The sequence below is a fragment of the Protopterus annectens genome, chromosome 1.part1, assembly GCF_019279795.1.
Source record: "Protopterus annectens isolate FY-2018-M chromosome 1.part1, PAN1.0, whole genome shotgun sequence".
NCBI lineage: Eukaryota > Metazoa > Chordata > Ceratodontiformes > Protopteridae > Protopterus > Protopterus annectens.
In genome coordinates, this window is record NC_056726.1 from 341,683,637 (window position 1) to 341,707,792 (window position 24,156).

Consider the following 24,156-nt stretch of genomic DNA (forward strand, 5'->3'; position numbering starts at 1 on the left):
AGAACTTAATTAGTGAGATGATGTTTGCAATTGTGAGATTTTGGTAATAGGTTAGGAAGGTGAGGCTAAGAAGAGTACCTAACTTTAGACTAGGTAGAAACATTATCATTAGTGAAGTGTTGGTACTGTTTTGTGTAGAGTGATAGGCAGAGGGATATTCATCTTGTGTTTTAGAGTGTTAGGTAATTACAGATACATTTATTGATGGAATTAGGTTTGTAATGTGGGATGACCAATTAGATAGGAAGTTAGAGATAATATATTCTTGATAGTAGCACTAGAAAGATAATTGTCATTTAATGAGGACGATGATTTGTTAGCTAGCTGAAGTGGTATAGAGCTTAAGATATTATAAAGGTAGAGGTAGTGGGGTGGGTTTGAAATGGGGGTGGGGTGGGTGACGAAAGTGGGGCCCAAGTGTAGTGAGGGCAGGATGGAGCAGGTCGCACTTACCAGAGTTTTTGCTTAAAAAATATATCTCAAATGCAACCTCTGATAAGGTAAGAGATAGCAATGTAGACTGTTTTTTTATTTGTAAAAGTTTATTTTGTTAATGTTTGGTAGTTATACTTTATAACTAGTAGTTGTACTTTATTGGACAGCACAGTGATGCAGCAGTAGTGTTGTCTCCTCACAGCAAGAGATTCTCTGGTTCAATTCTTGGCTGGGGTGCCTTCTATGTGGAGTCAGCATGTTCTCCCTGTGTTTGTGTGGGTTTCCTCCGGGTACTCTGGTTTCCTCCCATGTTGCAAAGACATGCATCTGGAGCTTTCCTCCCCAAGCCTCCACTTAAAATTGGCTTTGTTCCAAGTCAGACTTTCCCAGTAAACAAATGTTAAATAAAATAAAATAAATTTAGTCAGATTACAGCAAGATATTCACTTTTGAATTATGAGCAGGGTTACAAGCAGAACTTAGTGAAATATTATTATCGGCATTAAATTACTGCTAGTTTAAGTTTACAGCAGTTGCAATAACTTGTACTAAACATTATGGCTTACCAAGATGGTAATGTTTTCTTTATTTTAATAAATATCCTGATCTAGGGTATACTCTTCAGTAACACAGGGTCTGGACAGAATTGCATTGAAGGTATGGGGGTGCAAGTCATGCACATTTCTACACCGGTATCTTTGTAACAATTTGATTAAGAGTTATTTGGTTAAGTTCTAAAATGCTAGTTCAGTGATACTTTAAGTATGCATCTCATTTGGGGCTTTTAGTATGGAGAGGTTTCTTATCAACAGGGTTTGCTTTACTTCCCAGAAATTGGGAGATAAAGCAGTTTAGATTTCTACTGAGGCTGGGATGCATCATTTTACAGTATTTGTTCCATTTGGGGTTTCCCTAGTATGAAGCTGTTTCTTATCACTGGGGTTTTATTCAGTTTCCAGAAATGGGGATATGAAGCACTTTAGTCTTCTTTTGAGGTTGGGATATATCATTTTATAGTAATTGTTCCATTTGGGGCTTTCTTAGTATGGATATGTTTCTAATCACTAGAGTTTCCTTCACTTTCCAGAAGTGGAGAGCTAAATCACTGTATATTTCTTTTGAGGCTGGGATATAAAAGTTTTCTGTAGAGTCTGTGCACACTACAAGCAGGATGCATGAGAAAGGGGCCAAGATTCAAGGGAAAGAGATGAATCTACTGTAATTTTCCTCTAGATACCAAGCTGTGAAATGGACCGAGCTTTTGAAGGAGTATAAGTTGGTCAAGTCTCCTGTATAACTGACTGAAATATTTATTTACCTTCTGCATCAAGACCACCAGGAGTGCCTGCTAGGAGGGCTCTTATATGTGGCCCTCAGTACAAGTTGGACTCCTGGGACTGCCTTGCTTGGGCAATGAGTGATTTCACAGGTATCACCTGCTTTGATAAGTAGTGCCAGCATCATTACTGTGTCCTAAAGACATAACCTCCTTAACCAATAGGAAGAGGAAGAGAATCCTAGAGAGAGGGAGCTAGAATTCCATATAAGTAGCACTGATTTGTGGTTGTTTGTGTATAGGCAGGCATTTTTGCTCAGCTATATGCTATTTTTGAAACTCATGGACATTTTTTTTTGTTTTCTATGTTTTTCCACCTGCAGAAATAGAGAACAACCAGCTGATGTGCCAGAACTGGCTTGTCATTGGTGTATGTATATGGCATTGATGTTATAGCTCCATATTTGTTATGCACTTGCTTCATTGTCTATTTTTTTTTTTTTTTGCTAATTATTTTAACCGCTGCTTACAGCGTTGCTTTCCTTTATGTGTCACAAATCTTATTAAATGTGTAGGTTGAACCATTCCACTGACCATTTTACCAGCATGAATTCACACTGGTGGCAGACTAGGCTGACAAGGGTGTTCAACCACCAGTCTGGGTGTCATCATCTACTTTGGACTTAATTGGTTGGACATCATTCAGTGCCATTAACTCATGGTGCCCTGATCACTTTATTATACCTTACTCTTACACTGACCATTTCACCTTCCCTGACTGTGCCAGTTACACCTGGCATACCATGAACATGCATTTGATAGGCTGTGGGGTGATGCTTCTTGGTGGATGTTCTATGTCATGGTATGCTATTGCTATCGAATTTTGGACTCTCATGTATATTATTTTCAGACTTCTGTGGTGTGTCATGGTCTCCATGGTGCCTTGCAGGGCACAGTTTCATATGCTGTGTCTGCTATATGATGGTAAGCACCTATGGGATGGTTAATTCATGTTCCGGGGTTATTCTGCCCATCTTCACTGCTTTTTGGAGTCACACTGTTTACATCTCATGCACTGTTCACATGTTCATAGATTCATAGGTTAGTACTAGGCTAACTGCCCTTATGGGCCATTTTAAGCCTAGCCAATTACCCCATGTCAGAATCAAACCCTGCACCTTGTGTTTCTAAGGTAATCACCTTAAACATTACACCGACATCCCATCCTATGTCCTACAAGGGAAGGACTTTAGGTAGCATTTAATCTTGTTCCATATGGCACAAATAGTGCTGTTATAGCTTTGTGCCATGCCTCAATTTGTTTTTTTGTCACTGGATACTTAGCAGCATTTTGCTCCTCCAGGGTCTCTACTACCATCCAGTGCAAGCATACATTACCAATAACTGCTTTTGTGTTTCTCTCTTTAATGCTGTTTTCTTTGTTATTTTTAATGTGTCCTTTGTTGTTTTGTTTCTTTTCATTTACATTCATATTTTATGCAGTGTTGGTTGTGGCACTGGATGTGGTGTGTTGGCATCCTTTGCCAAGTCCCAGCAGTCTCCAGGCCAGTATCTCTGCAGAGTGATGTACATCATCCAGTAGGAGGTGATACAGAGGGCTCCCAGGTTTCTTCTGGTTGTCTGCCTTCAGTAGGAGGTGTAGGCTCTCCTTCAAAGGTATCATCAGTGAGTCCCAGTATGTCACTCAGCAGGAGGCAGAAGGCCTGGCAATGGCCTTGGTGGATCAGTGCCTGGACAACCACACTCGTAATCTGGATTATATCCCACTCATCAGTACTAGATGTGCACAGCTGTCTAGCTCTGACCACTGGGGAAACAGTTGCAGGGCCCAACCAACTGAGGGGATATGAAGGTGACTGATCTCAGGTTGGGAGTGGCACTAGGCAGAGTAGTTGTCAACCATCACGTCACTCTGCACCTCATGATGGTGTTCCTTTTTCTTGTGTATCAATTCCATCCCCAGTTCATTCTCCAGTCCTCCTCAACACTAGTTGCCTCCTTTTGTCTGTCTGTTTCTCTCCTCTGTGTTCACTGTCTCCATTTGTGTCAGCACCTCCCCTATTGGTCTTTGGCTTTTGTATTCATTTACAAGACCCTGCTGCCATCCCTATACTCTCTTTTCCAACTACATCTTACCTATACTACCCCCCTACCCTTCATGAAAATATAAAAAAGGGCACCTATTCAAATATATATATATTTTATATATACTTGCCACAAAGGACATGACTACAATGTCTGGCATTTGGTGCAGAGACTAAGGTTGTGAGCTGTTGTTATTGCAGTACATGGTTTGATTCTCTCAGCCCTTGCTTACCTACTATGTGACCTTCAGTACGTCACTTAACAAGACATTTGCTCCCAGATCGCCCTTGAAAAGGGACTGTTTGTCTAGTGGACCTACCTGGTTAACAAATTAGATTATTATGCTTTCTCACTAAAAGGTCACTAAAAAATCAAGGGCCTAAATCACAAAAACTATTCAGTTCATCTACAAGCCTTGACACTCTACTTAGTATTGTACAGGCTACTAAAAGGTAACCACTTCCTCATGTATAGAGCCACACAAGACCATATCCAGTCACAATTGTTATACATGTGCAAGTCCAACGGTGGTGTGAGCAACCCACTGAAGGGATCTCAATCTCTTTTGCAAAATAAATAGAACATGTAGGCGGGAATAGGTATGCATTCTAACAATGAGGGAAAAAACAAAATAAACACCAGGACAGGTCAAAGCAGAAAAGCACTAAACAAAAATAAGTTTGTTTTATAATAATATGTGAATCAATAATGGTCAGCCAGATAGTTATCATAATAGGTGTGTAATACTCTCCTTACTGTCTGTGCTTTCTATAGAAGTACAGAGTTTCACTGAAAAGAAATGTATTGTTTCTTCTGGAGTAACATGGAAAAAGTTGAAGGTGTGAATTAATCAGATTTTCTTTCAAATCTGCTGTATAAGTATTAACATTCAGGGTTATATCTATTTTTGCTTCGTGTTTGATAACTTGGTAAGTGGGCTTATCCAAAGCACTATTTTCAGCCATGATTGATTGCAGGACTGCAGGAATAATCAATACAGATGCAAGCACCTCCAACTGTTCTGAGATCAGTGTAACACACAGAGACCACTTAAGCACAGTGTAGTGCACAGAGGATAATGAGCATCTAAAAATATTTAAAGGAGCTGTGTAACATTTATGACATACTAAGACATAGACCAGACTAAGAGGTAAAGACAGATAAACTATACTGACAAACAGGATCAAAAGTTAGAACTTCAAGACTTTGTACTGAGCAACAGTAAAAATAGAGCCTTAGACTGAAGAAACAATGGGAATAAATTCAGAAAGGTTACAGTGAGGTGTACAAGAGATGCACATCTCTTGGTAGCCTTTCCAGATTCAGAGAAAGCCCTAACACAATGTGCAAACATGAAGACATGCAGCACAGTGGTGGGCTACCTCTGTGGCCTTGTTAACTGCTAGGAGAAGCATATGTTAATTAGCCATGTTTTCTCCCCCAGAACTACCTGCATAAACTAGCATGGCTGCTTCTGGATGTTTGTGGTAGGGAACATAGCTAAAAGGCCATGTTCATCCATTGTGGTAGACATAAGTAATGAGGACTTTAGTGGTCAAGTAGTGTTAGGGTGTGTGTGAGTGTATGTATGTGAGTGGCTGCAAGAGTGTGTGTGTGTGTGTGTGTGTGTGTGTGTGTGTGTGTGTGTGTGTGTGTGTGTGTGTGTGTGTGTGTGTGTGTGTGTGTGTGTGTGTGTGTGTGTGTGTGTGTGTGTGTGTGTGTGTGTGTGTGTGTGTGTGTGTGTGTGCGTGTGTTTTTTGGGGTGGCTATCATACTTCCACACAACCTTACACTAATGAGAAAAACCTGCAACACTGGGTCGGAGGACCACTAGCTTCCACAGGTAATTCTGCAGACATGGGAACACTGTCTAAAGGGAGAACATCACATGTCATAACATATCCTAAACATAATGGCAATGGGGGAAACACTAGCCACCAGGAAGAACTCCATGTGCTGTAATGGCACTTAAACATAGCATGGTTTCTGGGTGAAACACTAGCCACCAGGGAGAATTTATGGGCTGTAATGGCACTTAAACATAACACGTGCCGGGGGAAACATTAGCCACCAGGAAGAACTTTGAAGATATGGGTTGGGGGTACGCTAGACACCAGAGATACTACATATAGAATGCCTTAAAAAGCACTTGATTTAAAAAATGTGTAGAGAACCATTAGGCACCAGAGATACTACAGGAAGTCTGCCTTAAAGGCAATAAAGAGGACTCCAACCCTGTACCCTGCCCCCTCCTCCAACAGAGGATATAGTTCTCTGCTCCATCTCTGGGATGCTATGTATCAATAAAATACACAGTTCAGAAAAAATAGTCAACTACAGAGGGGGGGGATTCAAACCTTGCACCCCACCCTGTATTCCTCACCATTAACCACTTTGCTGACTGATAAGTTAGCATAGCGTGGTGTTTTTTAATATATGTTTAGGATCTTGGGTGCTACCTATCTACTTACCTGTATTTATTTTGTTTTGATTACTAAGTGGGCCGCTTGACAGACCCTTTGGAGCCATGACCTGCACCCAATGAGCAACAATAACATTCATTTAGTTAAGACATTCCAGTTGTTACAGAATATTAATGCACAGCAAACAAAGCAGAATAAGTAGGCACAAATACAGTATTTACAGATATAGTCACATGTATAGTTAACAGTTTGATCATTAGATCAGTTAGAGGGTACAGATGGAAAAGATACAACTGTAATACACAAATGATCTAGCCATATTTACATTATCTACAATTGGCACTAAGTATTTTGAGGTATTTTAGGGTAAGTGTGTGATTTGAGCATGAGCAGTTCAGACTACCCCTTTTTTGTTATTTGGGATATACTTTTCTGAGGTGCAGGCCAAAACCAGTGGGCTATGGCTGATCAAGTTTGCAGACGACTGCAAGTTGGGCGCTGTCATCAATTCCCCTAATGACGTGGACATCCTCCTAGAGGGTCTCACCCAAACAAATGACTGGCGTCAGAAACATGGCCTCAAGCTGAATACAAAAAAATGCATCATCATCCCCTTTGGGGAAAGTGATGTCATCACAAATTATCACATTAATAACAATGTCCTAAGCATGCAGTCAGTCATGAGGGATTTGGGCACCCAGATTGATAGCAACCTGACATTTGACCACCATGTTGCTTCCATTGTACAGAAAGCTTTCTACATGGCCCACCTCATAAATAAGGGTATCTAATCCAAGGTCCAAGGAGGTCATAATATCCCTGTATTCTTCCCTTATAAGGCCCATTATTGAGCACAAAGCCCCATTTGGCATATACCTAGTAAAGCACATGCAGCAGTTGGAGAGACCACAGAGGTTCCTCACCAGGAGAATCCAGGACTTCAAAAATCTTCCATACACAGATAGGCTATAAGCCCTATCCCTCTACTCTGTTTCATATAGACTTCTCAGACATGACCTCTGGCATACAAGGTGATCTTGGACATCACCTTGATGGGACTGCTGCATATCTGCAAGTCAAGCTCCACTCGAGTAACCCACACACGCGGCCTCAAACTGGCCTGTGACATCAATAGGACTTGTTGACAGGGACAGATTTGTGTCCCAGAGGCTCCCCCATCTGTGGAATAGAACTCCCTCTCCACGTCAAGCAGAGTACCTGTTTACCTCTTTTTAAGTGCAACCTGGATAACTGGATGGAAAATAGAAAATACATCCCTGGGATTCCACCCGTGTCCCTACTGGACAGGGGCATCAGGTGCTGATTTGTCTATACATGGGCTAAACTCTTAGCTAGGCTTATAAGAGCCTCAGGGCCAATAGCCTAGTAACTTCCGATGATTCTATGAAGAGCATTTGTATTAATTCACTAAACGCACCTTTAGTTTTGATTTGAACTGTTTTAAGTCAGACACCAGATGCACCTCCAGTTGCAGAAGCAAGACAGAAAAATGTTCTTTCAGCAGTAGCTGTTTTGAAGTGTTCCTAATCCTCGAGTGAATAACTTGGTGGTATAAATTGTAATTCCTTTCTTAAAGGTAGTGAATGTATAAATTTTTAATATTTTACACATCTGTGAGCTAATCAGTAGTGTTACATTTTCATTAACGAATTCACTCCAATGAAGCCGTGTAGGTTTGTACTCTTTATGCCCAATGATTGCGTCCCAAGCTTTTCTAACAAAATCTAATTACAGTATTCACATTTCAAACAAATGCTCAGTTTTGAGGATAAGGGTGCTTCTTGCTAGAACTTTACATAAGGAGGCAATGAAGAGGTGTGATATTTTATAGCAAGGTTTTAGCTGGTTTTAGTAATAATAGTTTTTGAATGCTTAGTTGAGGTGACAGAAGGATCTAATGTTTTGTCAAGGTATATTTGTTCTGTTGAAATGGGAAGATGATTTCCTTTGTCATCTGAGATGCTATTGGATATGGTTTTATGGATCTTTTGAGGGGTACTGAAGATCATGAAAGTGGATTTAAGTGAGATGATTAGCAGTTTACGATGATTATTATTATAATAATTATTATTATTATTATGCATCTACTGACTCAATTTTGAGAAACTTGTCTGAAGAGTTTTCTCGTAGGGAGATGATGTGCTTACTGAATTCGAGTAGTAAAAGGTTGTCAACATACATAACCATATTTAATGTTGAGAGATCTGTAGTTAGGTCATTGATGAAGAGAGAAAATAATGGACCGAGTAAAGAGCCTTGAGAGACGTTTGTGTTACTGGCAGTAAGATTTGACAGGCAGCCTCCTGAAAGTATCTGAACATTTCTATGTTTAAGGTAGCTGTCAATACACATGATTACAGAGGATCCTGATTTATTATTCAGTGCCTGTAACAGTTCATGACTTATAAGGGAAAGCGACAGGGAACTTTAGGCATATCTTTCAACCTTGCAGTACATGAAATCAAGACAAAGCTAAAAGTAATTGTGGGACATAATCAAGGATGGATTTAATTATATATCCTACAAACCTAGAAATTTGCTACTATAACAGCTTTTGCACTTCTATTTATTGAAGTATATAATGTGTGAAAATCAAATGTTTCACATTAGTGACTGACCGTAATCATTTCTGATATAGTAGGACAGAAAAAAAGGAGACAATGGGGACATTGTCACAACACTGGGACAGGTATGAGGTATGTGTCTTGTGTGTGTGCTTGTATCTGAATGTGTGCATCTTGTGTAGGAGAGTGCACGGGGGTGCACATCTACCCATCTACCACCACTGTTAATTCTGAACTTGCTGTAATTAACAGTAATTCTGAGACATGAAAATTAGCCAATATTGAGGTCTTTCTTCATTGCAGCTAATATGCCTCTGAATCACAAAATACCACATTGAGGAAACAGGGTCTTTTTGCTGCAGCACTTAACATCAGTGGTGGAGTTCTTGCTGAATACCAAGGAATGGTTAAGAAGGAAGTGAATTAAAGAAAAAGGATGAAGTTAAAGAGGATTTAGAGAATAATGAAAGGTAGAAGAAAATGGCGTTGCCCGGAGAGTTACAGTAAAGTGGAAGTACCACAAATGGAGTTATAAAAAGGCTAATAGAAATTAAATTATTATTATTATTATTCAAAAATGTGTGCTTGCTGACTAAACAAAGCTGCCAGTTTGTCCATTTTAAATATAACATTACTTACAGAAACAAGTTTGACCAAAAAACAAAGCAAAATTCATTTAAATACCTACAGTTGTAGCTGCTAAACATAAAAGCTTCATGTGACATATTTGATGTGACAGTATAAAAAAAAAAGAAGTTATGTACTCACCATAATGTTCCATCTGTGTTCATTTTCATTCTTCCTCAACTGTTGGGTTTGGATCCGGTCCTCGGATCTGACTCAGTCGTTCTTGTGGCCACCAAAAAGCTCTTGAGCTCCTCCTTTACCCATAATGCACCAACCCCTAACATACCTCACATCTTGTTTGCTGTTTGACATAAAATAAGAAGTACTACTATAAAATTGTTAACAGAAGAAGCTATATCTGGAGCGCAACATGAAGGACAGCCATGTCCTTATAAATTTTCGTTCTTCCAGAAATCAATTGTGAAAAAGGTTGTGGGCTGGTGGGTGGGGAGTTGAGGAAGAATGAAAGTGGAAAATACAGATGGAACATTATGGTTCATATATAACTTCTTTATCTGATGTTGTCAATTTTCATTCTGTACGCAACTGTTGGGACAGAGTCCCCAGCTACCTAAATTCCCAGGTGTTCTCTAAGGAAGGATATTCCTGAGTACAGTTGAGCCAATGGCTGCTCTTCTCCTTGACACCAGATCTAGTTTGCAATGAATAATAAAGGTATGAGGATAGGCCCAAGTTGCAGCTGTACATATGTCGCCAATGGAAGCCCTAGATAGAAACACTGAAGAAGTTGCCATAGACCAAGCTGAATGAGCTCTTAAAGGTTTTGGTAAGGATAAACCCAATTTGTTGTAGATAAATGATATGCAATCTGTTAGCCATCTGGCTAAAGTTACCTTTGCAACTGATTTTCTCAATTTAGAACCCACAAAGGACACAAATAATTGGTCTGTCTTTCTAATTTTGTTCAGTGTAAGTGGAAATGTAACTGCCTGTTGACATCCAATAAATGTAACATATATTAACCTTTGTTTGCAAATTTAGGAAAGAAAACTGTCAGGTTAATGGACTGATTTATATTGGATTCTGACACCACCATAGGAAAGAAAGAAGCGTTGGTAAGTAATGTTACTCTACCCTTATGAAAAATCAAATAGGGAGGTTTAGAGTACAATGCTTGAAGTTCTGAAATTCTTCTAGCAGAGGTAAAGGCCACTAAAAAGATAGTTTTCCAGGTCACGAATTTAAGATCACTTTTAGCAGGTGGTTCAAAGGGAGAATGAATTAAGGCCTGCAGCACCAGATTTACATCCCATGGTGGAGTAGGATCTTTATATGGATGTCTCAGCAGGAGGGTGCCTCACAAAAAGACTCTACAATACTTAGATGAAGCCAAGGAGGAATTCTCAAATCAAATATGAAAATTAGAGATTGCTGCTAACTGAACTCTACTGTTAAGAAGCTAGCTCCCTCATTGAAGATTGCTGCCAAAAATTCAAGAACACTTTGTACAGGAGCTGAGAAGGGGTCAATGTGTTTCTGCTGTACCCCAAAAAATGATCCTTTTCCATTTACTTCTGTAAAGTTTTCTTGTAGAAGCCTTATGGGAAGATAAAAGTATGTGACAGAGAGGGGAACAAAGCATTGGTTGTCTGGTTATTAAAGGAATTTGAGAAACCATGTTGTTAGCTTGAGGTTTAAGATATCTGGATGAATCATGCCTGTTGGGTGGACAGGGAGATCTGGAATTGGATCCAGAATCCAAGGTGGGTAAAGTAGATGAGTCTAAAGGAAGGGGAACCAAATCTGTCGAGGCCAGGAAGGTGCAATGAGTCTGCTCTTTGACCTGGCAGCTTTCTGCAGAAATTAGGGGATCAAGGTCATCGGAGGATAAGCATAGAGGAAACCTGGGGCCAATCATGGAGTAGAGCATCCCTCAGTGATTTCCCGGAATGGCGATCAGGGCAAAGAAGCTGCAGCACTTGTTATTTAGGGAAAAAGCAAAAAGATGGCAACAAGGCTGGCCCCTTCGATGAAAAATCATTTCTGTCACATTCATGTTGAGACGCCACTCATGAAATAGTAGAACAGACCTGCTCAATTTGTCTGCTATCATGTTGTACTTCCCCAGAATGTGTGTTGCTATAAATAATTGGTTGTATGAGATGACCCACTGCCACATTCTGAGGTCTTCTTGACACAAGAGGTAAGATCTGATTCATCCTTGATTGTTAATGAACCAAACTACTGACATAATGTATGTCTGAATCACAGTTGTCCTGAAAAGGAGAGAGTCTTGGAAGGTCTGCAACTCTAAGAGCACTGCTGTCATTTCCAGGACATTGATATGCATGTTGGCCTCTTTGGGGGAACCAAGTGCCTTGGAACATTTTCCCCAGGAAGTGCCCCCACCCAATCTGGGATATGTCCATGGTCCCTATGGCCTTTGGCTGAGGGAGAATGAAAGAACAGCCTTGTAGAACCTGTTGTCATCAAATCAACTACTAAAGGTATTTCTTGCATGCCCAAGTGATTCTTATTTGGGCTGGCATTTGATGATAAAGAATTGACCGTTGTGTCACTAGCATCCATTGAAGAATTCTCATATAAAATCTTGCTAGACAAACTAAAATTATGGCAGATAACATTGACCCCAAGGCTTGAAGAATCAATCAGGCTGACATTTTGGTGCTCTGATCTATTTTTCTGACCTGGAATCTGACAGTTTACACTCTTGCTAGAGGAAGAGAGGCTGTCACTGATACTGTGTTGAACATCACCCCTATAAATTCCAATGCGTGAGTTGGTTATAACTGAGATTTGCTGTAATTTATGGATATCCCCAGATGAGAACACATTTAGAATATGTAATCTTTTGCTCTTATTAGCAGATGCCTGGTTGGTTAAGATGGTAATGAGCCAGTCAACTAAGTATGGAAACACTCAGAATCCCTGCAGTTTCAAGTGAGCTGCTACCACTGCCATCCACTTGGTGAACACCCTGGGGCTGTGATGAGGCCAAAGGGCTGTGCTCTGAATTGAAAATATCTGGCTCCCAGCCACAAGCATAAATATCTTCTGGATTGTCTGTTCTTTTTTTATGTGATAGTACATATCCTGAAGGTCTATCAAGCACATCCAATCATCCTGCCCAAAAAGGACAGAATGGTCTGAACCATAACCATATGAAACTTTTTCAAATTAACTTGTTTAAGTCTCTGGGAACTAAAATCACTCTTCAGTCCCCTTGTTTCTTTGGTACCAAAAAGAATCTTGAGTAAGTTCCGAACTCTATCTAGTCTAATGGAACCTCTTGGATGACTTTTTTCTAGCAGCTTTTGTATTTCTGATGCTACGGTTTTCCTCTGACTGGGTGGAACATCATGGAATTTGTTCACAGATGGAGGTGGAAGGGAAAAGGGTATTATATAACCTCTGGAATAATCCTCTACACCCAAGTATCTTTTTTTATTTCTAGACAGGCTCTCTGGTGTAGGGATAGTCATCCCAACCCCAAATTGCCTCCAGAGGTGGACAATCGGGCCTCCTTTCAGGAGAGCTGATAGGATCTATCAGAGAAAGAATCTCTGAACCCTTGTTTCTGTGGGCCTCTTCTGCCACATGGGCATCATCATCCATTTGAGTTACCTCTCTGCCCGTAGGGGAACTATCTCCATGTTTATCCTCGAAAGGAACCTTGGACTTTCTGAACCACATTTTTCATTCACACCATTGATTCCTAGAAAAGGATCCTTGAGGAGTCAAAAATGTATGCCCACTGCACATCCGGAGAGTGTGTCCTTCAAAGAACTGCTTTCAAAGGGTGCATTGACAAACGAGGACTTGAAATGCTCTGTAAAATCACATCAGTGCATCCAGGCATGCCTCCTAATGGAAATGCCTGAACCCACTGCCCTTGTGGCACCTTCGGCCTCTTGGACCAATTTGAAATGGACTGAAATAGATTGAAGGGTAGCCATCTGAGAGGCCACAGAAGACTGAGCCTCAGCAGTAGTGGTTCCCAAAATGGATTTTGAAAGTTCCTTGATCAAGTCCCTTTGTAGTCTGATAAAGTGTGCCAAGCAGTTCAGCGACCTAAGGGAAAAGGTTGCTAAAGCATGCACATGCTTCTGAAGTCTGTTCATTGTCCTAGATTCCCTGTTAGGTGAATGGACATAGGAACTTTGCTCAGCAAGTTCATTCTTGGTGGCCACTGCCATGACCATAGCATCCATGGGAAACCCCTTACTCCAGAATTCCTTCCTAATAGGTGCAGCTAGAATCCAATCTGGCCTCTATGGGATTGGCTCATCTGAATCAAGTTTATTTCACGCCCACCTAGAGACCAAATCAATGAGCTCATTGACTGTTGGAGTAACCCTGGAGGTAGACAGGCCAGCTGCAAAGGCTTCCAGAAATACTGATCCCTCTGGTGAAGGGTTGCTGGAGGACTAACCACCTCTCTGCTTAATGATCTCAAGAATGACTCCAAATGAGACGTCTTCCAGAGGTGATCGTGGGGACCCTTTTCCTTCATCAAAATCAGTATCCTCAGTGAATGACTCTTGCAAGGAGTCCAAGTGCTTCCTCTTGCACTTCGTCTTCCTAGGGACTTCCTCAGTGGGATGGTCCGGTGAAGTATCAGAAGAGATTGTAAAACCCTGCTGGGTGGTCTGGGGGCCTTGAGCTGGCTGTCCCTGTGGTGTACAATGATGTGGCTCTAAGCGCAGTGACATCTGGGAACCAGAAGGGAGATCACAGGAAGTTGGATCCATCTGTCCTGCTGGAGTAGAAAACACTCTCTTCACTACGTCAAAGGCAGATCACTCCAGGGAGAAGGAAGACAATTGATCCAAGAAGGCAGGCTTCTGGACCATTACTTCCCTCTGTCCCTATAGCAGTGCCCTTGAGGCAGAAGTTGGAAATGAGATGTCCAATGCCAAAGCTCTGTGGGGCACAGATGGCTCTAAAAACTTTGGAGTTGACTCCAGCTCCTTGGATCTGACAAGTCCGCTTCTGCTCTAAGAGCCATCCAGATCCAAAGATCTCAGAGCCGGTATGCTCAGAGAAAGCTTTGCATCCAAAGATAAAAGTATCTTCATATCCGAGCCAGACGGACCTGGAAGGTTCAGATCCAGGGACTCTGAAACAGCTGGTCAGATCAGAGAAGGAGCAGGTAAAAATGCTTGGTAGATAGACGAGTTTCCTGACCTAGGTGGGAGGAGCCAGAAGATCACCCATTTGTATCTGCACTGAGAGGAATCTCCTCATAATTCTGTCCATGTCTTTTCGTCAAACTCCTGGAAGAATGAGATGAGGCAAGGGATGGTGACCTGGAATGGCATCTCTCCAAAAAAGGAGGGGGAATCTGGCCAGGTACCAGATCCAATGATGGTGAGCACCTTGTCCTAGGTAGGATGTTTGGATCTGAAAAGCTTGTACCTGTAGATTTTTGGTTTGACCTGAAGGAGAGAAGATCATAACCAGCTTCTGCCTTTTTTTTTGTGTTGCTCCAAAGATGGAGTTGATGAAGCAGAAGGTCTCAGAGACTTAGTCAAGGACTCCTTAGAATTAGTCTTGGGGGATTGAGCCCCAGAAATGGCTTCACCAAAGGATGAAGGAAACAACCCTTTTGATATCAATTTATTCTTTCTGTCTGCTACAGCTCTAGGGTTGTTTTTGCATACCGAATAATCTTCTTGGAGATGATCTGGGCCCAAACACTAAAAACATAAAGCATGGGCATCAGAAAGGGGAAATTTGTGCCCATACTTTTGGCATTTTTTAAAATTGGAAGGCCCTTTATCAGACATACCAGCAACAAAGAGAAAGGAAAAAGACATATTTTTAAAGATGAGAGAATAAAGGAAAAGAATACTAGCAATGGTATTAAAGACTATACTAATATGTAACAAACAGCAAAAAGAGAAAGAATAGTTACCAGCGATGGTAGTAAAGTATTACACTAAATGTAAAAGGTAAGGGAGTAATACAATAAGATTTAAGAGACAAAAAACTATGTAAAGATAATACATCATTAGAAGACTTGAGAGCTCAGGCTGACCATGTCTTTTCATGAAAAGTAGCAAACGAGATCTGGGGTAGTTAGGAGTTGGTGCATTATGGGTAAGGGAGGAGCTCGAGAGCTTTTTGGTGGCCACAAGCTAAAGTAATGGCTGAGTCTGATCCAAACCCAACAGTTGAGGATAGAATGAAAATTGACAACATCAGGTCAGTAATTAAACCATTAGCATCTAAAATTTAAAAAAATCTTCCCTTTCCATGCTTCATGTTCTGCTCCTTGGAGCAGAATAACATATAGGTTCATAGGTAGGTACTAGGCTATCAGCCCAAGGGCCTATGTAAGCCTAGCCAGCAAGGTTCCATGGCTTACGCCACCCAAGAAGGTTATTTTCCTGTGCCACTGTCGAGCAGAGACACAGAAGTGATCCCCAGGGTGTATTTCCTATTTCCCATCCACTCATCAAGATTTTTCTTGAAGAGTGCTAATGAAGAACTTTGCTTGACATAGATGGGTAGCTTGTTACAGAGTATAGGAAGTCTCTGGGACAGGAATCTATCCCTCCAGTGTGTCCTGTTCTTGTGGTGACAAGGTTTAGGTCCCTAGAGCGTGTAGCTCAGAGGGATTGGGATTTCTTTAGGTGTAGCATGTCTCAGTTTGACATAGCTTTATATGTTAGGCAGAGATCACCCTGGAGTAGGCGATATGCTGTAGAGTAAAGCTGGAGTTTTTTGAGGTGGTCAGTGTAGGGCATTTGTTTGAGGCCAGTAATCCTCTTTGTGAGGTACTTCTTTGGCCTTTCCAGCTGCTGCAGATGTCTTGTGAGGTACATTCCAAAAGAGGCATTGTACTCTATAATGGGTCTAATGAGTGACAAGTAGAGGGGAACAATGACTTCTTTTTTCCTGGATGAGAACCCTTTTATGATGAGGTGTGCCACGTAGAAGGACTTCCTGATTACTGTGGCAATGTGAGTGTAAAAGGAGAGACTACTGTCCAACTGGGTCCCAAGGTCTCTTATCACACATTCAGTGTTAAGTAGATTGCTGCCTATATGGTAGTTCATGGGTACAGAGTTTTTTCCAAAGGGGATGACACTGCACTTTTTGGCATTGAGCTTGAGGCCATGGCTCTGACATCAGGCATCTGTCTCAGTGAGGCCCTTCTGTAGGATGTCCACATCATTTGGGGACTTGACTATGGCTCCTAGTTTGCAGTCATCTGCGAACTTTGTTAGCCAGAGGCCTTCTGTGTTAGCCTGTACTTCAGAGAAGTAGATACCAAACAGGAGAGGTCCCAGGATGGAACCCTGTGGTACTCCACTTGTCACTGCTTTGAGGTCAGATTTGGAGTCTGCAACTTTTACAGTGTGGGTTCTGTCAGTGAGCCAGTTGGCAACCCATCTTGTGACGTAGGGATTTATACCTAGTTTAGTGAGTTTAGCTATAATTCCAGAATGGGGGATGGTATTGAAAGCCTTGGCGAGGTCAAGATAGGCTGTGTGAACCACCTTACCCTCATCCACGGCTTTGGTGACTGCCTCAAAGAAGTCAATCAGGTTCAGGAGGCATGATCTGCCTTTCACAAACCCGAACTGGGTGGGATCCAGAGTTTGGAGGTTACCAATGTCTTTGTTTATGAGTTCCATGATGATACGTTCCATGGCCTTGTAGACCAGGCTCATCAGGCTAATACGTCGATAGTTCCTGGGATCAGTGGTGGCTCTCCCTTTGTAGAGTGGGATAACTGTTGATGTGCACCATTCAGTGGGCACAAAGCCTGATGCGAGGCTATTATTGAACATCGTGCTCAAGTGGGGAGCCAGTTTGTTCTGAAGTTCTTGTAAAACACAGCCTGGGATGTTGTCCAGTCCCATGGATGCTGTGTTTTTGGCTTTAGAGAGTGCAGCTTTTAGCTGCGTAGTTGTGATTACAGGGACTCTGCATTCTTCCTGCATAGCTATGGGCCCTTTAGGAGGTGAGAGGGGGATAAAGTTAGCACTGAACCTATCTGCCAGGATGTTGGCAATATCAGTTGGTTCTGTAATTTTCGTGCCTTTGTGCTGTAACTCAGAGCAGATCTGGGTGTTACCATCTATATTCTTGACATAGCTATAGAATGCTTTGTGGTTGTCCTTAGATTTAGTGGCAATTTTGTTTTCATGGCTAGCTTTGGAGGATCTCATAAGGGATCTCAGCTTCTTACTGAGGCTGACCAGGGAGCTCCTCCACTCATGGGATTTTACTCTCTTTTGCAACAGTTTTTTCCTTCTGTTGTACAGTTTGTTTATATAACAATTAAAAATATTTAATAAAGAAAGGATTAACAGGAAGTCTGAAGGGTTTGTCAGTATTTTAATATGGCAAACTGCTTGCTCGGACACTCCCGACTTCTTTAAATAAAAAAAAAAAATAGTAGAAATTACACTCAGGCTAATTGTACAGTACAGTCATCCTCATGTGTATTCTCTAGACATGCACAGTACATATGCCAGATGTCTGATAGAAAACAGATGGGGGTAGAGGTTGATTAAAGTCTCTTCATACAATGATATTATAAAAAAATGGAAAGAAATGTCTTTCTTAAACAAGGTAATTAAATAATAAAAATAATGCATGAAAAAATGTAGCTAATGCAGGATTTTTTCACATCTGGCATTGTTTCATCACCTAGGTTTTGCCCTTGTGAAAAAAACATACCACTCGTGGGTAAATCCTGCAAAACCCAAGCCTGATAACAAGTTAATGTTAAAGAATACATCTGAATCAGTATGACTTAAGCAGAAAGTAACTGTCACAGAAATAAATCCACAGACAACCAAAAGTATTTTCTTCTACCTAAAGCATTCACACCAACCTCACTCCATGTACAGAAACAACTTCTTGAAAACTGTCCTGACCTCAAAACTGTACCTATCTTCAGGCATGATTTACCCCTTCACATGATGTATCTGTTTTTAGAGATATGTTTCTACTTTCAGGACTGATTAACCCCTTTCATAAGATATTCAGTATCCCCCCATCTCGCACAGTTTTGAAAGCTGTTTAATTTCTAGGAAACCAGATTGCATGACCAACATACTGCCGGGCACCAATAATTTAAAGAAAGAGGACCTGACATGCTACCTCCTTTGTCAAAAGCAAAAATAAATTGTGAGGTAGGTTTTTGTAATATCATTCCTTAAAGTCTGTAGGTTTTCTACTGCCATTTTAGTCATTCTCAGCTTTTAAAGTTGTGTTACTGAGTAGTATCCACAGTTCTACTGGAAGTGAGAAGAGTTGTGTGCTATTCACTACTTAAATTGCATACCAATTTGTTGCTCAGATTTTTGCCTGGATGAACCTACTTTTTAAAAGTATTTATACCTATTCGCTATTCTCAATGTATGCAGAGTAAGAAGTATAAAAGCAGAAGCGTAGCTGGGTCAAACAGTGCCCTGTGACAGTAAGATGAATGAGTGCCCCACAACCCTCAGCGAACAAAAACAATAAAAAAAAGCACTTTACAGTATTAAGCAGATCACTACATTGAAGGGATTGGCTTATTACAGACCCATGCCCTTCCAACCCCCACCCACAGCTCTTTCACTGAAGAGCAAAAACAGAACAAAAAAATGGCATTCTTTCTACTGGCACATCAACCAGGTGTCCAGATGCACACCCCACACCCCACTCCCTTTTGCCCAGCCATTTTGGTCCCACTTCTATGTCCTGCCCCTCCTGTTTGCATTCAAACCTGAGTGCTGTAGCACTCCTCGTGTGGTCTAAACTGAAGTAACTTCTTGCTACACTGTAGCAAGCAGTTTACTGCAGTTTAAAACTAAAAATAAATCTTTTTTTTTTTTTTTTAATTAAAACCTGAGTGCTGTAGTGCTCTATGCAGGCAAAGAATAAAGTGTAGTGACTGTTTGCTACATTTGTTTATACTCTCCTACACCGAATGCTATGGTGCTTGGGTTTTATTTAACAAAAAGAAAAAAAACATTTCTTTCTTATAAACTGCAGCAAACAGCTGCTATAGTTCATACCTGCTTGCATGGAATGCTACATCTACCTAGAAGTATCACATGCTATTTTATCAATAAGAATGTCGATGTGCCATGTCTCAAAGTTACAGCCATAATCAAATACTACAGTCCTTTGCAGCTTTTAAGCTGCATAACAAATGTAAGCAGTCAGTCAGTTTATTCATAGAAATTTGCATCACAGCGGCTCACACTGGCATGTAACAAACAGTTCAAGTATACACATTCTGGTAATACAATCATCATTTTATGAGATAATGCGAATTAACAAAATATTTTTGCAAGAGGGCAAGCCTATCTGCACACTCACACCCCCTTACTTTATTATTCTTACTCTGAAGTTGCTGTATCATGAAGAAAGAATAGTCATTGCAAGGAAGTGAAGAACCTTTCTCCAAGGTATACTAACCTTGGATCAATCACAACTCACTGTACTTACGATGATCTCACACCACTCTGACTTGAGCAGCAAACTATGACTGAACAGTAACTCAAGGTGTCATGATAGAGTAACTGTGATTGAGCTTTGGTGATCTGAGCAAGTGGGTTTAAGCCCAGCCTCAGAGGTAAGGAAATACATATTTTCTTTTCTACCCAGTTTGCATAGGTCCTTGAAAATAATTATAAAATCAGGGGAAATGGATACCCTGAAGATGTGAATGAATGTACACCCAATGACATGGGTGACTGTATACATGATGACATTGGAAATAAATAACAGATGGCATGTAAAATGATTTAGTTGGTGATATGAGAGATTGCATATTCCCACACACATGGAAGAATCTATACCTGATAATATCAGGGACTAAATGCCTGATGACATACAAGAATGTATATCTGTATATCTTGTGATTTGACAGAATATGTACTTGTTGATATGGAGGACTGTAAACCTGATGAGATTATGAAAACTGTATATCTGATGACATAGGGAAATACATACTTGATGATATTTGGTCTGTCTACCAAGTGACATAGGGCAATAAGTATATAATGGTAGGAGGACTGCATACCTGATGATATATGGACTGAACGCCTGATAATTTTGGGAAATGTTTTCTTGATGAAATAGGGTCTGTACACCTAGTGACATATGAAAATGCATATCTAATGATATGGGGACTGCATGCCTGACAATATGGGACCAGTACACTTGATATCATATGGAGACGCATATGTAATGATATGGGTTCTGTATGCCAGATGATATAGAAAAATATATATACTTGATTGTATTGGGCCTCTACATGTGGCAACACAGTGAAATGCACACCTAATGATATGGGAACTGTATACCTAATACGGGGACCATACACCTGTTGATATTGGGAAATGCATGCCTGGTGATTTGGGTGACAGCATACCTGTTGGCATGGGGACTCTACATTTAGGACATGTAAAAAGTATACATGATGATACACTTCCACTTACTGTACTTTCTTATGGCCAGATTGAGATGGTGGGAGGACACATTATCCTGGGTGTCAGCAATAGGTTTTTCATTCAGTTCATAACAACAGACATGGTTACTAAACACTGAATGACATTTCATTGACCCTGTGCTGCCAAGAATGCAGATGTGCTAACTTCAGAAGTTCAGATGTGCACCAATACAAAAACATGTCAGAGTGTACAGGTATGATGACTTCTGGGGTTAGAATAAATATCTAGGAGATCTTGGGACAATTCTGTCAAATGAGGATATAAGAGGTTGTCTCACATCTAACAGTAAGGTGTCCATGTGATCACTGAGTGTCTGAGCATGTGAATTGCAATTCTAGGTTATCCCATGATATCTACATTTGCAATCTTCACAAATTAAAAATACAGACAGCAGTACCATATCTAATAACACAGGGCTGAAATTAAAATGCTTCAGTTTTGCTTCTTTCAGTGGAAAGTGTTTTTTTTGTGGTACTACTCAAGTTACGCATTCTGGAACTATTGCCTTGTTTTATTTCACTGGTTTCAGAACCTTGGCTACTTTCCCTGAAATCTATTGATCTCTTTCACTTACAGTCATACCAATTTTTTTTCATAGTTTCTCCCAGTATGACTATAATTTCATCACTTGTCTCACCTGTTCTCCAGTTACTTTCACCTTGTTTAAAAAATGCCAAACTATGTATACATTTTATGACACATTTTGCCCTTCACTATTCGGTCAATGTGTATTATAAGCCATGGTCTATTATTTATTTATGTACCTGCCTGTAGGGGCTTTGATTTATTGTTGTTAAATGAAGCACGTCAGCATTTCTCAGGTGCTAACTATTCCTTAACACATAGAGCAAGACTCATTTCATTCAGTCAGTGTATCTGTGTGGGTGTGAAATGAAGTCTAGTGACAGAAAGAAAGGGGCAATTCAATTAAACAAGGAATGAAGACAGTAGCACAGTCAAGTCTTAAGAGTCATCTGCTGGTTTTAATTGTCTTTTCATTCTGTAAAGTAAAGCTTTCAAATGATAATTGGCAGAAACCAACAGAAAATAAAATGAAATACGGATACTGTCTGCCCATTTGATGCAGGTGTCGTTTGCTGGCAGCTTCACACTACACAGACAAATGCCGCAAAACAAGAAATTGGAAATAATTTACCACCAGCTCTGAAATTCCTATCAGTTTAACTATGTTAAGCAAAAGCTACTTAAATAAAAGTAAATATCCAGGCTGCACTTTGACACTGGTGTATTAGTCTAAATTTATTTTGTAGACAGCTGTGGATTAAAAGCATATAAAATCTCAAAACTCAGTAAAGTGATTTCATTTTAAGACTCCTTTGAAAAGTTCTGCATATCTTTTTATTGAGGTATGTGGTACGAGATTCCAGTATTTCGGCTTATGTTCATTAATATAGTAATGTTCTCAAGTGGTCATTCCTCTACCTAGCAATCTGCAGTGCAACTTTATCCAAGACCATATTTTCCCCATCTTATCCTCTTCCCAACCTGTGACCATCATGTATCAATGTAGATACAATGTGTAGGTTATGATTATTTTGCTCTGGTGGATTAAAGCCATAGTACCTCTTAGTTGGCACTTGTATGTACGATATATACATGTGTAAAGGGAGTATAGCTCATGCTTAAAGCATTTGACTGCAGATAAAGACATCCCCTGTTAAAACCCAGGTACCCGCTGCAATGACGTTTTTGCAGAGCTCAAGGTTGACATAATGGTTAATGTGTTTACCTCACAGACAAAAGGTACAGGGTTTGATTCTTACTTTTGAAGGTAATTGCCTAGGCTTAACAGAGGCAAGGGCAGATAGCCTAAAACTTACTTACAAACCTACATATGATTCCATCATTAAAATACCTAGTAGTTTCTTATTTTAGCACATTTGAGTTACATATTGTGCTTCTGTCCTCATTCAATATTATTCACCACTAGTCTTCCAAAATGCTGTGGTGTTAGGAAAGTCTTCTTTGTAAAGTATATTTGCATTTGTTTTACAATCTATTTCTGTACTGTATATTGTAAACACATCGTGACTGGAAATATGCCCTTAGGACCAGCTTACCTACTTGTATTCAAATACATGAAGAAAAACAAATGGTATCATTACTAGGGTCTGCTTTTCTGTAACAATAAAACCAGTGGTCCAGCAATCTCAAAAGTAAGTTGGCCCTAAGGGCATAGTTGCAATCATGATGTGCGTACAATAAATAGTACAGAAATGGAACTCTTGCACTGTGTATGAAAGCAGGCCTTTTATCCAACAAAGAAGCTGCTAAGTAACCAAACTGACCACACAGGAAAACGACGTTCAGATAGTAGCAATAAAACCAGAGGTCCAACCATCTCAAAAGTTTATTAAACACAACAAAGCTTTTGAGTCCTCAAAACTCTTTTTCAGTGTCAGATAAAATCAGAAATAACACTTAATTTAAATATCAAAATGCAATTAACAATCAGCCTATCAGAAATCAAATTGAATCACATAACATAATAAATAGAGAAAAATAAAGGAATAAATCACATAGTTCATATTAAAACTTGCGTGTGTATGAATTATACTATCCATATATTTTTTAAAACCAGTACCAATAAATACCATTAAATATTACTAATACATGAAAACAAATAACAACATATATATAACATATATAAAAACTATATATAATTATATATATATATATATATATATATGTGTGTGTGTGTATATATAGATATATATATATATATATATATATATATATATATATATATATATATAAATAAATAAATATATATATATATATATATATATATATATATATATATATATATATATAAACAGCCTAAAAATAATTTTGCCTCTTTTTTAGCAATGGTTTCACACTATTGAGGTAAATGGTCTGCCCTAAAGTAATTAATCCATTTATATCCTCTGGTTCAGTTTTATTAATTAAAAAAAATATGAATAGTATCATTTACACACACAATAATTTTAATTATGCGATTTATTCCTTTATTTTTCCTCTATTTGTTATGTCACGTGGTTCAATTTGAATTCTGATAGGCTGGCTGTTAATTGCATTTTGATATTTAAATTGTTATATCTGATTTTATTTGGCACTGAAGAAGAGTTGTGAGGAATTGAAAGTTTTGTTGTGTTTAATAAACTTTTGAGATGGTTGGGCCACTGGTTTTATTGTTACTATTTGAACTTCGTTTTCCTGTGTGGTCAGTTTGGCTACCTTGCAGCTTCTTT